The sequence below is a fragment of the Anser brachyrhynchus genome (assembly GCF_964034855.1).
Source record: "Anser brachyrhynchus genome assembly, chromosome: 11".
NCBI lineage: Eukaryota > Metazoa > Chordata > Aves > Anseriformes > Anatidae > Anser > Anser brachyrhynchus.
The window spans coordinates 5,912,110-5,926,945 of record NC_137706.1 but is presented as its reverse complement, the minus strand read 5'-3'; the positions used below and the strand labels follow the sequence as shown (position 1 = coordinate 5,926,945).

General features: G+C 41.0%; 1 protein-coding gene and 1 long non-coding RNA gene across 15 annotated transcripts in view; one reads left to right on the top strand and one right to left on the bottom strand.

Moving 5' to 3' along the window:
• The first annotated feature begins 969 nt into the window (after positions 1-969).
• Positions 970-14,836, top strand: part of APBA2 (amyloid beta precursor protein binding family A member 2) — a 99,510-nt gene continuing 85,643 nt past the window's right edge. For 5 of the 13 annotated variants that reach the window (XR_013956088.1, XM_080608074.1, XM_080608072.1 and 2 more), the window contains exon 1: positions 970-1,129. The gene's annotated coding sequence lies outside the window, so the exon portion shown is untranslated. Of the gene's footprint in view, positions 1,130-4,204; positions 4,309-14,836 lie in introns of all 13 variants that reach the window. The other 8 variants (XM_080608085.1, XM_080608086.1, XM_080608080.1 and 5 more) reach the window with 6 other exon arrangements.
• Positions 4,756-14,836, bottom strand: part of LOC308201184 — a 63,645-nt gene continuing 53,564 nt past the window's right edge. For both annotated transcript variants that reach the window (XR_013956104.1, XR_013956105.1), the window contains exon 2: positions 4,756-14,836. This exon is cut by the window's right edge. This is a non-coding gene — a long non-coding RNA (uncharacterized lncRNA).

The following is a 14,836-nucleotide window of genomic DNA, read 5'->3' as shown; positions in this document are numbered from 1 at the left end:
AAAGATAGGTTTAAGCCATGACTTAAAACAAATAAAAAGTTCTGAATTAACTAGTACCTGTGAGTACTCTGAAGGCGTATGTGACCATGCACAGAAATCCTACCAACTACACACAAAAAAAACCCCACAAAAACATGAAAATAAACAAACAAACTATTGTTTCCATGAAAGGTCTTCACATGTACATGGATTTTGACTTGGTGCTAAGCAACTGGTATAGCTATCCCGGGACAAACAAAAGCACACCAAGTTGGACACGCAGCTATTACAGTGAACTCTGAGATCTAGCTGACTGGAATGCAATACAATTACATTAAGATGGCTTTTCACCTTTGCTGTCATGAGAAACGTTACTTTTTACATTCATTTCTAAGAATAGCTACAAGTCTGAAATATTCATACTTATGAGGAAGTCTTGTCATAATTGGCCTAATGGCACTTGATTTCACATATTCTCCTTTATATATAATCACTATCACTGAACTGCCATAGAAAGATCTAGTAGTTTCTGATAAAATGCCTGAGAAACCAACTATGTTTGTCATTCACCATAAGAAATGTTGTCCTTGGATAAATCCATTTCAGTGAGCTTTTAAGTATTATAAATTTTACCATTTTTAATTCTTATATGGAGGATTTATGTATTATCAGCACAAGGGCATAAATATTGTTATTTTACCTCATAAATCTGTCCCTGTGGTGGAATGTGACTGTTAGGAGTCAAGCGCTGTCCCCTACTGTAAAGTTCAAACTTTTGTTTTTTAATTTGATTTTGAGCACCTCAAGAAGCAGGGAAACCTGAGGTGATTAATGGCAGGATGGCATTCGGGCCGCCGTTACCTGAGTGCCCGGGGAGGGGAGCGCGGCTCGCGGGTTGAGGCGAGGCGGGGCGGGCTGAGGGGGACTGAGGTGAGGCGGGAGCCCCCCCGGCCCCCCCTGAGGCGCCGCAGCAGCCGCGCTATGCGCCATGCAGGTTCCCGGGCGGCCGCTGGTATTCTCGCACGCAGCTTCCCGGGCGCAGCAGCCGTCTCGGTGTGTGGCGCCGAGGCAGGCACACAAAAGAGCGGTTGCGGCTGCCCCCCGGGTCCGGCGCCGCGGGGCGGGGAGCGGCCCCGCCGCTGTCAGCACGGTAAGGAGCGGGGCAGGGGCACGGAGCGGGGTGTGGCGGCGGCGGCAGCCCCGAGGGGAGCGGGGATGCCCGGCGGCACGGAGCGGAGCCGCGCCGCCGCCTCCTGCCCGCCGTGGGGCCGGCGCTCGCCCCCCCCGGCCCCGCTGCCCCCAGCCTCGGCGGAGCGGGGCCATGGCGGGGCGCTGCGGGCATTGGGGAGCGGGGCCGGGCGGTGCGGCACGGCTCGGCTCGGCTCGGCACCGCACGGCACGGCACGGCTCGGCACACCCGCGATGTCCACGGGAGCACGACGGGCCGCCCGGGGAGCGGGCTCGGAGAGAGGCGAGGGGAGCCCTCGTGCCATGCAGCACCGTCGAGAGTTTGTGTCTGATTTCGTGCCTCCGGTGTGGCAAAGGGACCACACATTTGGATCCGCTTTCTTTTTTCTTTTTTTCTCCCCCCTTCCCTTTCATCTGTCTGGGGGGAAAAAGCGGCTCAATTGGGAATTCTTGATCTTTCTCGGGATGAACAGCATGAGGCATGATAGCGTGCTCCGTTTTCCCCTTTTCTGAGCAGCTCTCGTTTTTTTCTCCTTCGTATTGCCGTAACAAAAGGGCTGGGGGAGGAGGGGAGTGCTGCGTTTCAGCCGCATCTCGGGAAGGCGAGGACTGCTCGGTCTGTCCCTGCTTCCAGGCTGCGTGCTTGGCATCCTCGGGGCCGCCTGGCTGGCTGCTGCAGGGTGGCCAGGGCAGAAAGGATAATTAAACAAAACCACAAGAGGTTCTTATACACTGCTTGTAGTTCGGAGATAATGTGCATTGCACCGAGGTATAAGAAAAGTGTTGAATTACTATGGCCTGTTCGGTGAGAAATGCAGATGTTTCAGTTACATTACCTTGTCAAGGCCACCCTATAATCTTCCTGGAGGGGGTTGGGTGCCTGCAGAAAAGGTATTCCATGTATTTTGCCTCTTACCCAAGAATTCCTCATTATTTTACCAGTAGAAATGAAAAACTGAAGCAACTATCATAGTTTTATATGGTTATGTGTAAGCAATAGTATTTCTGCATAAGGTGATCCTAAAAGGATTGTTATGTAACTGTTTATTGATACTTGAAAGTAAAAATACAGTATATGCTGGTTATCTGTATGTCAAAAAGCATAAGATTTAAGCTTATGTTAAAGCATAAGATGTAAATTTATCACTGTATTGTCCAGATTCTCCTCTCTATGGGACAGATGAGGAGGACAGAGCTTTTCTTTCTGTACTGTTGTGCTATGGGTACTAACCTGCTAGAGGGGAAGCCACTGTACTTGCTCCTCTATGGGCTCACAGGGTTTTGGGCTGCAAACTTGTCCTTGTGAAACCTTGATTGTCAGGCTTCCTAAGCCTAAATTCTCTGATAGTTCAGCCCTTATCTGGCACTTGGAAATATCTAAAGCTATTTTTACAAATGCAGTGTTGCCTCTAATCAGCAGTCGCATTATTACTTCGCCTTGATCCTCTGATCATAAAGAAAAAGTGTTCTTGAAAAGGCCGTGGCTGCTCATCTACTTGGTCAGTCTTGTGATTCTAAGGAAACATCTCGAAAAGCATTTTTTGTGCAGTTACTTGGTTAATGCCAGTTCAGGTTGGAGACTGGAGATGAATTTAAACAAGAACTAGGTCCTTAAGAAGTGACTTTTGCTCAAGGTTGTAAACATGAGGAGCCACTTCAAGAAACATAATTGTACCATCTCTCCAGCTGTTCCGATAAGAACATTTGCTAAGAAATAATTTCTGAAAATACCGTCATTTAAACCTCTTCCAGGTTATACTCCTGTGCTGAAGGTGGAGAAATCTAGCAAGAAGTGACCTGTTGCTCACCCAACTCACAGAGGAAAATAAAAAAAAAACTCATCTTGTTGTACAGAATGAAATGCTGGTTATAGCCTTTGAACCCAACGGAGTTTGAGAAGCCTAGAGTTAATGTTCTGATAGGCAGGCTTTGGTTACTTTTGCATGGCCCTAGACTTGTTATATCCATTTCCCATTTCATCCGTGCTTCAATAAACAAGGCCATGCTTTAAGGCATTGCAACAACAGAGGCTGCTGAGATGGTCCTGGGGGGAATCAAGCTGCACGTGAACCAGGCGTGTGCCTTGGCAGCAGGGATGGCCAGCAGCATCCTGGTCTGCATGGAATTCAGCCACTAGATCAAGGGAAGCAATTATCCCCCTCTACTCAGCACTCATTAGACTGCATCTATAATGCAGTTAAAGACTGGACTAGATGATCTTAGAGGTCTTTTCCAACCTGAATGATTCTGTGATCTCGGCAAAGACAGAGTGTAATATTGGTATGATACACTGGCCAACTACTGTTACCTGTGTTGATAAAGTTATACTTCACTATAAGCCTCCTGAGAAAGAGAGATTTGCTTGATATATTTATATTTTAATGTAAGTATAAACGAAAGGAAGAACATGCTTTCTAAGTAGTGTCTTTTCTGGCACTCCTGTGAGGCAATTAAAGTCTTGGAACATTGCAAGAGACATAATGATGGTTCTTATAGATGGAGAAAATAATGCATTGATGCAGTCACATGGATTTCACAAGTTAAGAGGAAGAGGTGAAAGCAGAGTCAGAATTCACTAGTTTTTAGACACTCCACAGAACAAGCAATTGCTGAGCAAAATGTTCATTATAAGTACTTTGGATACTTGCAAATGCTTTTAGTCTACTGGAGAGAGCATTAATATGTGAGGATTATTTATTTATTTTCCTGAGGACGCATTTACCCTCGAGGGCTGTGTGAAAAGCAGCTCAAGAAAGCATCGTGCTTGAAGCGTTGAATTCTTTAGCCTTATCCTGCCCACAGAAGACAAACATGCAGCACTTATACTTTATCATGGCATTTGTGAGGAGAGGGCTTTCTTTCGAAGTTTGAATTTTGTTTAAACTTCAGTCTCATCTCAGCTAATGGTACTGTTTTCCAGAAGAAAGATCTTATATAAGTGATAGAAACAGATACAGAATGTTTATTTCTGATGCTCATAGGTAAATGCACTGTCACTTGAGTACATGACGTTACTTTCCTTTTTTTTTTGTTGCAGTACTTACTGCCTTCACCTTCTGCAGCAGAGATGGATGACTTGCACTTGAAGAGGAGTAAGTTAGAGTAGAGCAGAGCTGCTTTGGAAAACTGTAGGATTAACAGGTATTTCCACCTAGGCAAAGGGGGGAGAACTAGAAGCCTTGTAGGTGGGGATGAGGAGGAAGTGTCGTCATTCCCAGATGATAAGGTTGTGTGATGTATTGCTGGAGATGCATACTCTAATGTATAATCATGCATGAAGGGATCATTTGCTTTTGAAATAGAGGTAGATAAAGAGGAAAGGAAAGTTGGCAAAAGGTATATTAAAAATAAAAAATGCTTGGATAGTAGAAGTATGACAACTATAAGCAATGTGAGGTTTGGAGTCTAGATAAGAATTTTTCAAATAGCAGCAATTCTGTAGTGCTGATATGTACCTGGACTCCCACTGGGAGCTGCAGGAAGGATTATCTTGGGATAGTTGTCTGTTTTGAACTATTAAAGATGAAGCTTCCCTCAGAGAATAGCCCTTCTAGTTACAGACTTTACTAATCAAGATTCATCCGCATAAGAATAACTTGCTTTATTTCTTAGAAGACAGGTTGATTATTTCCATTCTGTTAATTAAGTAGTTTTTGAACTTCATTTTGTAAATCGATGTAAGGAATATTTGTGAACGCGTCACTAGCTAGCATTATTTCCAGATTTCTGTCTTTCCTTTTACATCTGGAAAGATCCCCCTCACAGACCCTTATCATCTGCAACCTTAGTGAAAGTTCCTCTCCCATCATCTATTGTACATAGATGTTCATTTTCAAAGAGTGAAATCTGCTGGTTTTTCTTTCCTAACCATTCCTACAAGAGAGAGGCCTGACCTTGTAAGTTTTTCTTTCTATACGTACTCTACCTTTGTGTATTAAGGGTTCACAAGATCTGATTGAAAAATCAGTGAAATTCCTTCACCTGCGTACAGTAGTTAGATTTAGCTAAGACTTAATAAAGTGGTCATAGCAGATGAGTTTCTTCTCACTGTCATGAGTATAGCAACATCTTAAAACTAAAACAACAAAAAAAAACACAGCTCACAACTCAATGTAATGGTTTTGTAACACTACCCGTGGGAGTTCTGGTAGGTATGCAGATCCAGTTGCTTGAGCACCGTAGTTCAGAATGCCAAGTAACTTCGAGCTTTTGGGGCTCACTTCCTTTTTCCCCAGTAAGGTATCCTTTCTATGGTGACTATCGAGAGTCACCTCTGCTTTCCAGTTGCTCTAATTTGGATTTGTTGTGAATGACAGCCAAGTGCTTATCTTAGCATGACGCTACAGGGTTCTCTGAGGATTTAGTGAGATAGTAATTCTAGCAAAAATTGAACAGAAAATTCATATTTTAGCAGATAAACAGAGATGGAGAATGTGTGTTCTCATGTATAGACTTTCATCTTTACGTCTCACTGTGTTAAGAGCCTAAGTCCACAGGAGGAACTTCAGGCAGTTGGGGTTTTAGGAACGACATTGGAATAAGCCCCTGAGATCACTATGTGGTCTGCTTCTCTGGGTAAGCTGCTGAAAAGAGAAGCATAGGAATAAATGGAGAAGACCTTTCATATCTGAGGTTTGTAACAGTTGATGTAAACCTTAGTTGCACTAACAAAAGCAACAGACAGTAATGACAATGTCACCTCAATTTTCCACAAACATTACTGTGCCCATTGTTTGGAGAATCACATGGACAGATCCCTTGAGGACCTCTGGAATGAACTCCGTAGGTTTCCTGCCATGCAGAAGACCACTGGTCTCATACAAAGTGACCCTGTAGCACTGGGAAGTCCTCAGTCATGGGGAATATCAAGGCATTACAGCATTTCCTGCGAAGGAAGAAATAAAGCACATCAAAAGTCAGGGGGAACCAACTCTGTCATGAAGCATTTGCAACAGGGCAGAAACTTTTGAAGTGATTTTTGGTAATAAAAGTTGGAGAAAGCTCACCTATGTAAGTAAGCACTGAAAGGTCTATAGGTCTGTCCCTTTAGGAGCTCTAAACTGATTAGAGAAATATTATTAGCATATCACAAAGGAAGAGAACATGGGAGGAAAGAAGGGGGGGGCAAGATAACATCTATGTTGGTGGTGATGGTGGTGATAATCTTTATGTGAAAATTCCCTGAGGAGGAGGAGGAAGTGATGAATTTTTGAAGTGTGCTCCAAAAGAGTGAATATTTAGGCAGAAGTAGGGAGTCTGGCTGAGACATTAGCTGCAGTTCCAAAATCAAGGTGATATTTGCCTCAAATCAGATGAAACACAAGATTATAAAGTCATTGGTGTGTTGCATGCGTTAAGCCAGGATGAACAGCTACCAAGGAACAATAAAATCGGGCTCTGTGCCTCTTTTTTTTTTTTTTTTTTGTACTCAAGTATTCCCAAACTATTTAGTTAAGTATTTCTAAGCAGCTTTTTCCCCCCACCACCACTATACATGCTGTAATACAGGGTGAGAAGCCCAAGTTCCACGGGAACAGCGCCTATCTAAGCAATATTATAATAACCTCCCGGAAGGAGTAGCTCTGTTTGGCATTCAGTGCTCAGGTTCAGTGAAATAGCTGATCTTTATGCAAGAGAACGAATAATAAAGAAAATAAGATTCCCCCACAGCCTGCCATGTATTCGCTACCTTCATGCATGAGACAAACGAGGGATATTTGGGTAGACTTTGTCTCCCACTGTGCCCTTCAAAACCAAGATCCTCTGCTGTACTTCCCTGTTTCGCCCGCCTTTCTAGGGAGTTTCAGAAGTACTTGTTAACTTTGCCTTTCCCTGCCCCAGCAAAATGGTCACAGATTCCTAACTGAGCGCCTGGTTACTGAAGCGACTGGAGCAATGAAAAAGAATGACTGCTGCACAGATCAGATTCTGTTCTAGAATGACATAGGAGTCTTGGCTGGTTGATCGCTTTCAACAAGCGTGAAATGCTACCAAGCAGTTGCCATTACTGTCTAGGGTCACTGATACCAGCCACCACAAAAATAACATTTCAGTGCAAGGGAAAATGCACCCATTTGGTTTAGTCAAATCTTAGAATAGGCCTCAAAACTCATTCTCCAAATGCCCAGAGGGATGCATTTTCAACAACACATCAGAGCAAGTGCATGGAAATGAGATTGCTTGCTTCTTGTTCATAAGCAACATTTCTTTAGAGCTACCATGCTCTTCAAATATACACCAAATCTCTCCTGGGAGTGAGGATTTTTTTTTATTTTTTTTTCCTGAGCTGTAGGCTTTCTATTAAGGATGGCCACCCTGACTGCGATTTCTTGGGCAAGAGGGGTTTTTGGAGGTTTGTTACTACCTGCTACCAGGTTGCATGATTGCTGTGCTGTCTTGAGTGAGGGTGCAAGTTCTCTCCCAGTATTTAATGCTCATATTGTTTCAAAGTCCGTTACAACTACTAATGTAGGAATAGTCACAAAGGCAGGCTCACAAAGAAAACAAATATTTCTACTCTTATAAACTGATCCAGGATGGGAGCGAAGCAAAGGCTTGCCTTGGCTCCAAACTCTTACTATGCAGCATAGCATGTTGTTGCCATGCTACCAGAATTGCTTGCCTTGATATTTAAATTTACCCTTAACAAATTTGCATTTAAAAAGAATGAACTGTTAACAGTACATTAAAATATAAAATTACCTGACAAGCCATAAACCTTGCCACCAATTTGTTCATATATTTCTGACTTCTACAGATCTTTTTTTTATTCCCCAAGTTAACCCTGCCACAACAACAGAAATCCCAGAGACGAATGAACCGACAAAATCTGGAAAGGCACTGTTGGTAGTGCAATAAAGGTTTATGTCAAGAGAGGAATATAAATGATAGTTTCCATACTTAACGAAAATGTGCATTTTGCCTACCTCAGTAAGTGCCTCTTGCCATCCTTCGTAGTCTCTGATTTAGCATTACAAAGGAAAATCAGAGTATATTGATATTTTCGTTATTGCTGAGCTGTGGAGGAAAAAGAATGTTATATATGTATACATACACACGCACACACTATTCTTTTGATGCAAAAGCTTTTGTTACTGGAACATAACTCTTGATTAGAGATATGGCAGCTTTAAAAAGAAACTTGTCCCGGTGATATTCTTAGCCAGTCAATCAGTGTGGCTTTAATTATGTAGAAGTATTTGACATATTATGGCCCAGGAGATAAGAGCCGTGGCATGCTGGATGATAGGCAGAAAGAGGAGGAGTCCTGTTGGTGATTAGAAATTTCATGCTTAGTACTGCATCAGTGGTATGAACTGAGCAATGGAGAGGAACGCTCCTAGTTAATGCTGAGTGGCATTGCATTTCTGATGTTAATAATATGAAGGTTTTTGGTGGCATAATTCTTCATTCCTGGTAAATATCTGCCTGCTTTCTTGATGAAAGGCTTGCCCTGGAAATACCTGTGTAGTAGCAGTAGCGTGCCTTTAAGTCAAATGTTGTTTTTTAAATGTAATAAAGTGTTTTTATTTGGGTTGTCAATAATGAGTGGAAATCTTCCTCTATTCTTCTAAAAGTGAAAGACACAGAAGGTGTTATATATACATTATTTTATATATATACATTTTTATATATTATATATATGTAACACTTGCTGTTTTCAGTACATGGAAAGAGATCACCCAAGGGTTTTTAGCAGCTCTATTCCACACTTATGCAATAATAATAAATTATCATTACAGCATGCGTTTCCACTGATATTTGCCTGTGTTGATTATTCAACACATACACATCATAACTGGACTCCTCAACTAGCTGCTGATCTAATTAGGAATAATGATTTAAACAAAAAAGTGCTGTTAAGATTATATTACACAAGGGAAAAATAACCTCACATCAGTTTTATTGCAGCAAAAGATGTATACATTGGTACTGGGAGTCTGTTGTAGTATTATACTAGGTGAGATTTAGCTTTTGAATGTTGTATCAGAAAGTATCAAAGCAAAGGAAGTAAATTCGATAGCCCTGTTTTACAGATAGGGAGACACTAAAATGACTTGGCTATAATAATTCTCCCTGCTGGGTGACTGAACCAGGAGTAGCACTGAGGTATATGCAATAGTTGCCTACTGGTTTACCCGTGTTACCATCCTGCTCTTGTTCCTGCTCTGTACAATAGCAATAACACAAAGAACAAACTGTCAGCTGATGAGTTTTCTATCATCCAGACATCCTGCTCACATTTTCACGTACCAGTGCTTTGCTTCATGAGAAGGTATTTTGTACAAAACATGATAAAGACCCATAATCATCTATGGTTTGCTTCCTAAAGATTGGAATGAGGGAAAACTGAGTGTGTTTATATTTTCCCCTTGATATTTGCAAAACTACTAGCCCTCTGTGGCAATATTTTTCTTTTCTGTGCACATATGTTTTCATTTTGGATTTTTTTTAATCACAGTTTAGTAAAATCTTAGGCTTATTCTTGAGACAGCATTGAGTTAATTGGGATTTGTTAACACTTCTTAATATTGTGATTCTTGTGATATTTCATGCTTTAGCTACTGCTCCAGCTGCTGGTGTGTGAGAATCTCAGCTTCAAGTGTCTACTCACACTGGCTCCAAGAATGGAGAAACTGTGAATATGTACTTTAAATGTCTAAGGACAATATGACATCTTTAAATAATTTTGGAATACTTGTGATTGGCAATGCTATAGCAGTTGTGGTTGGAAATAAGTTGCTTAATATTAACAGGAGTCTGTTTATATCTGAATGATATAAACTCAAGTTACTGTTTGTCTTTCTGATGGTAGTTAACATTTTTATAACAGCGCTCAATAAAAAATAAGCCAGCCAAATGCCACCTAAAGTTTCTGAACTAGCTGTTTTATCACTAAGTACTTCATGGTGTTACATAGTTCCATCTACGTAATGATAATCCTAATGAAATTAATCTAGTAATTAAGGTAATATAGCAAGCTAATACGGTATTGGTAAATAAATAACATCACAAGGCTGGGAAACATTTGCCTGTACTGGTAGTCCTAACTTTCCCAGCCTTCCCATTTTCTGGCACAATGGATTGTGCCTTTTGACAGGATGAAGTCCATGTTGCCTTTAAGGTTGTCTCCCTCTCAACATTGGAGGAGCCTGTGACCCTAACTGGAGCTGAGGACTGATGGGCTGACGTTGTGTCCCATTGGCACGCTGACTGCTGCCTCTTCAGACTGGCCTGGTAGTGCTCCTCCTTCCTCCTGCTCGCCTCCTCAGGCCACCCATGGGAAGCATGCCCAAGTCAATGGGGACCCTCACGTATCATAAAGACAACTAACGGGGGAAATTCAAACAGGAGTCTTCAAACAGTAAGGTTTGAAGTGTTTTTCCCTCGTTGCAAGTTTCCCATAAACATGGAACTAAACTAACCAACACAGTGGCATCCTGAATAAAATGGAGCTGCTCAAAAAAAAAAAAAGTCTTTATTGTGGCAGAGCCTATGAGCCAACCAGGAGCACAGCATCGCTTTGTGGTAGACGTTTAGAAAGACAGCCGTAGACTGTCCTTGCTCATAAGACTGACCTAACTAAATAGACCTGACGGTTTGGTATCTTCTGTTTACATTTGTCTGACAGAGGAAGAGACTGTTGCAAGAGTGTAAAAATGTGGTGCAGCCAATATAATCTCATATTGGGGTAGAGATAGGGTGTGAAACACTGGATTTAATCACTAACAGACAAAACGTTTACTGAAAACTTGGAATAATAGGTATGTCCGTAATTATCAGGTAAAAGAGCCTAAATGTACTTAACTAGAAAATCTTCATTTCATTTTACTACTTACTTGAATTTTGCTCTTAACCTTCTTGCTGGCTTAAACTATGAAGATGAAAATAGCTACCTTCATAAATGAACGCATTAAAAGATTTGCCTATGTAAGTATGAAGAACATGGGAACCCACACAAATTGGAAAAAGGTTCTCTGCTGTGGAGATTATAAAGGGGTGGCTTTGCAGGTATTACACTGATTGCAGTGTTATTTGTCCTTGACCACTGCTGCGTCAATGTGTGGGGTGTGTTGGTTTGGTTTTGAACGAACTCCTCCAAGCCTGCTTCATTCACCTGTCACCTGTAGACTTACTTACAGATTTTTAAGTGTTTTTTTTTTTTTTTTTTTTTTTTTTGTGGCAGGAAAGTCTGTATAATATTCAACACGAAGAAATCCTGGTTAATAGGCTTTTCTGCAACAGACTTAATTTAGGGTTTATTTGCCCCCAGCTGACTGTTGTTACTGTAGCAAATAAAAGATGCAGAATTAAGTGGAAAGGAAAATACTATGTGACTGTTCAGGGCTTAAATCTGATAAAGAGGTGTCAAATGGCACAGAAGTTGATTACAGCCCTTCAATGTAGGCTACAAATGATGGTACAAAATTGTATCCTATTGGGAAACCTTCCAAGTGCCTGCCAAAATCCACCAAGAAAGCCCAGAGAAGGTCTGCACAGTGCTAGGTTGTTGTTTTACAATTGGAGGCAAGTTCTGTTACTAAGGGACAGTGACGTCTTTGCAATTCAAGTGGCTGCAGGCTAGCCTTTGATTTGAGCTGGATGCAGCTCAACAGCTTTTCATGACAAAATTTTTGCTATTTCTACAAACTTCCCTGAAGCCCTCTGCCCCCGGAGTGTCCCACCTGCCCTAGCAGGGCTGTAACGGTGCGACCTCTTATGACATGGGACTTCTCACTGGGAGGATCAGGCTGCCATGGGGTAGTTGTTCAAACCATAATAATTAAACTTACAAAAATGAAGTCTAGTTGACTTAATGATAGAAAAATAGGAATTTGTCCTGTTGTTAGAGGAATTAGTCTACGTTTGACTTTCCCAATGAGCACAACTATATATGTATTCCTTAAAGATCATATTCTGCCAGCTATCGTACTTCGTGCTATACATAAATGTAACCGTAGGCAAGACATTATTTTTTCTAAACCTGATACCAGAATTTATACACTTACTGTCCAGAGCATCAATTGAAGAAAAACCATTCTATTTATGACCACATAATCAAAACACTGAAGAATAAATATTAGCAAGACTCATATTGCCATTTACATTCTTGCTTAGTAGCTGCTTACTGTGTGCTTAGTGATGAGAGATACAGAATACTGAATTGGAAAATGCACAGATAAATAGAAAATAGGCTGTGATCCACAGTGTATCAATGTGCTGTCTCAGGTAAGATATTCCAGTGATTTGTTAATTCATTTTGAAAGAAAAAGCATTAATTCCTGAAAGTGTTATCAAAATACATAGCTACATTTACTGAGAGCCTAGGAAATGTACTGATCATTCAAGCAAATTAAACAGAAAGGTATTGTCCTACCAGAAATGAAATAAATTGTACGGGAAAATCTTGTTTTCATATAAGCTTGTACCTATATCTCTAAAGCTTCATTAATATTCCTCAAAATACATTCTAATCCTTTGATAAGCCAGTGTGACACAAATAGGGTAATAAACAGATACGGAGCATGAGGCTTCCTTCATGTAGCTGTCTTCCATACTTGGGCCCAGCTTTAATAACCCTGCGCGGAGGTACAGGAGCCTTACACTGCAGGATTTATCTGACAGGTCTGTTATGTATGGCTTTTTTCCATCTGATACCATCATTTTACATGCTGCAGTCAGGCAAGCTGCATTCCTCAACAAATCTCATGGTTAGGCCAATCGTTGATTCAATTAACCCTGACACTGCATCTTCTTCAACCACAGTGTATGTTTAATGAGGAGAACAGCTAAAGCTGCATTTATACTTCTTGGAATATTGCATAACAGCAAATTTTCAGCTTTCTTCTTGTTCTGTACTGCATTGGTGCCTAATTAGCCAGTCGATTACTGATAGGGAAGGTCTGTCTACATGTGTGAACTTCCATATCTTCAGTTACAGACAGACTCATTCCAGCTTCAGATGCAGAAGACCAAATAAATAAAAAAAACTCACAAAAGAACAATAAAACCAGTAACGATTGAAAACAGGCTGAACATTTCTGAATAGTTAGGATTTTGCTTGATCACTAGAATTCTCAATGTTCCCATCTACAGCAGAGCACAGGATGGCAGTGAATACAAAGTAGAGAGAACCAGCTGTTGTCTCCTGTACTTTGCTGAAGCAGATAGGACATACATATGTACAAAGACTACTTAAGAGGTGTAGCCTAAAAAGAGTTAAGGTGCATAGTATGAACTGCCAAAGGCTTATGCTGATCTGATCTAGGATTTCTGCTCTAATATTTGTGTTTATTTTCATAATGACAGCTTTATCACATGGTAGAGGGCAGGGTCTACAGTCTCCGGTGTTTGAAATGTTTTTTCTTCCTATAATGACTTGGGAAAAGTGAGATAAACATTCACCATCCTTATGAAGGTCTAAAGGGAAATGAATGGTTCCTCGGATTTTGAACAGACTGATGTTAGAAGGGGAGCGATGCTCAGAAGTGCTTCATCTACTGGGGTTTCATCTCTCAGCAGTTGACTTGTTTTATTTTCCCTTGAGTCATCAGGATTCCATTGTGTTGCTACAGAAAGCACACAAGATCAAGATGCCTTTTTGCAAAGACAGTCAGAGATTTTAATAAATATTCAGTCCCTTCCTCTCCTTCCCAGAACAATCCAAGATCAGGAGAAAATAGCACTTTGTTGCCCTACTTTTTCTGAGGAAGTTAAGTTCTTTCATATGTTCAACAACAACTCCAGGTAGACAAGATCCACATGGCTCTGTTCTGCTTAACAAGCCATTAGGATCTGATGGGATAAGATGACCTGTGCATCAGAGCCCAGGCAGCTAATGGCATCTGACTTCCTGGCTTCAAGTAGAGCCTTTTAAACAACAGAGTTAATACTTACACTTGAAGCACAGAAAGTCTGTTCAGTCAAGGATTTAACTTGAACTTTGCCTGCGGATTTCTAGAAAGGGATTTTGCCACCTTTACTGAAAACCTTTTTCAAGCTAGAGTGGGCAGTCTAGATAGTCACAATTTTTAAAGAATTTTTTAATGGCTGGCTAATTGCATATTTTGTTTTATCCAGATACCTTATATACGTCAAGTTTGAAGGTACCATTCTCTTATATCCCAAAGGATGAACAATCCTTTCACAAGATTATGCTTCACCCCTTGATGTTATTTCATACTCTTCATTTTGAACCACTTATGACGGTATTTCATTATTTTCCAAGCAGCAGAGTAGTCTTTTATAGCAATCGCTACAATTTGCAGAGCACTTGAGTGATGAATTGTCTCTCTCAAACCTCAAGACTTTCTTAAAACTGGTTCTTGGAGCTGACCCTGCCTTCTAGCCAAAGACAAATGTCAGAATCTATAGAGTTCCAACAGTTGTTCCTCTCTCCTTCCAGTTGGTTCCACAGCTTCCCAAAGAGAAACAGTGGCATGTTTTGGAAGTTAGGCTTAATCACTGAAAGATGAATGTTGCTTGTTCTCTATGTAGCACCAGAAAAGAAAAAAGACTTTAAAATCTTATGTTCAATAAAGATATTGAGAAAAACTACAGTATAACATACCTCCATCCTCCAAAATAAAACTTAAAAAGAATCCCTATCTTTAGTATTGCAATTTCATGGGTAGAAATCTGGATAGAGTAGTCATCACTTGGTGAGAAG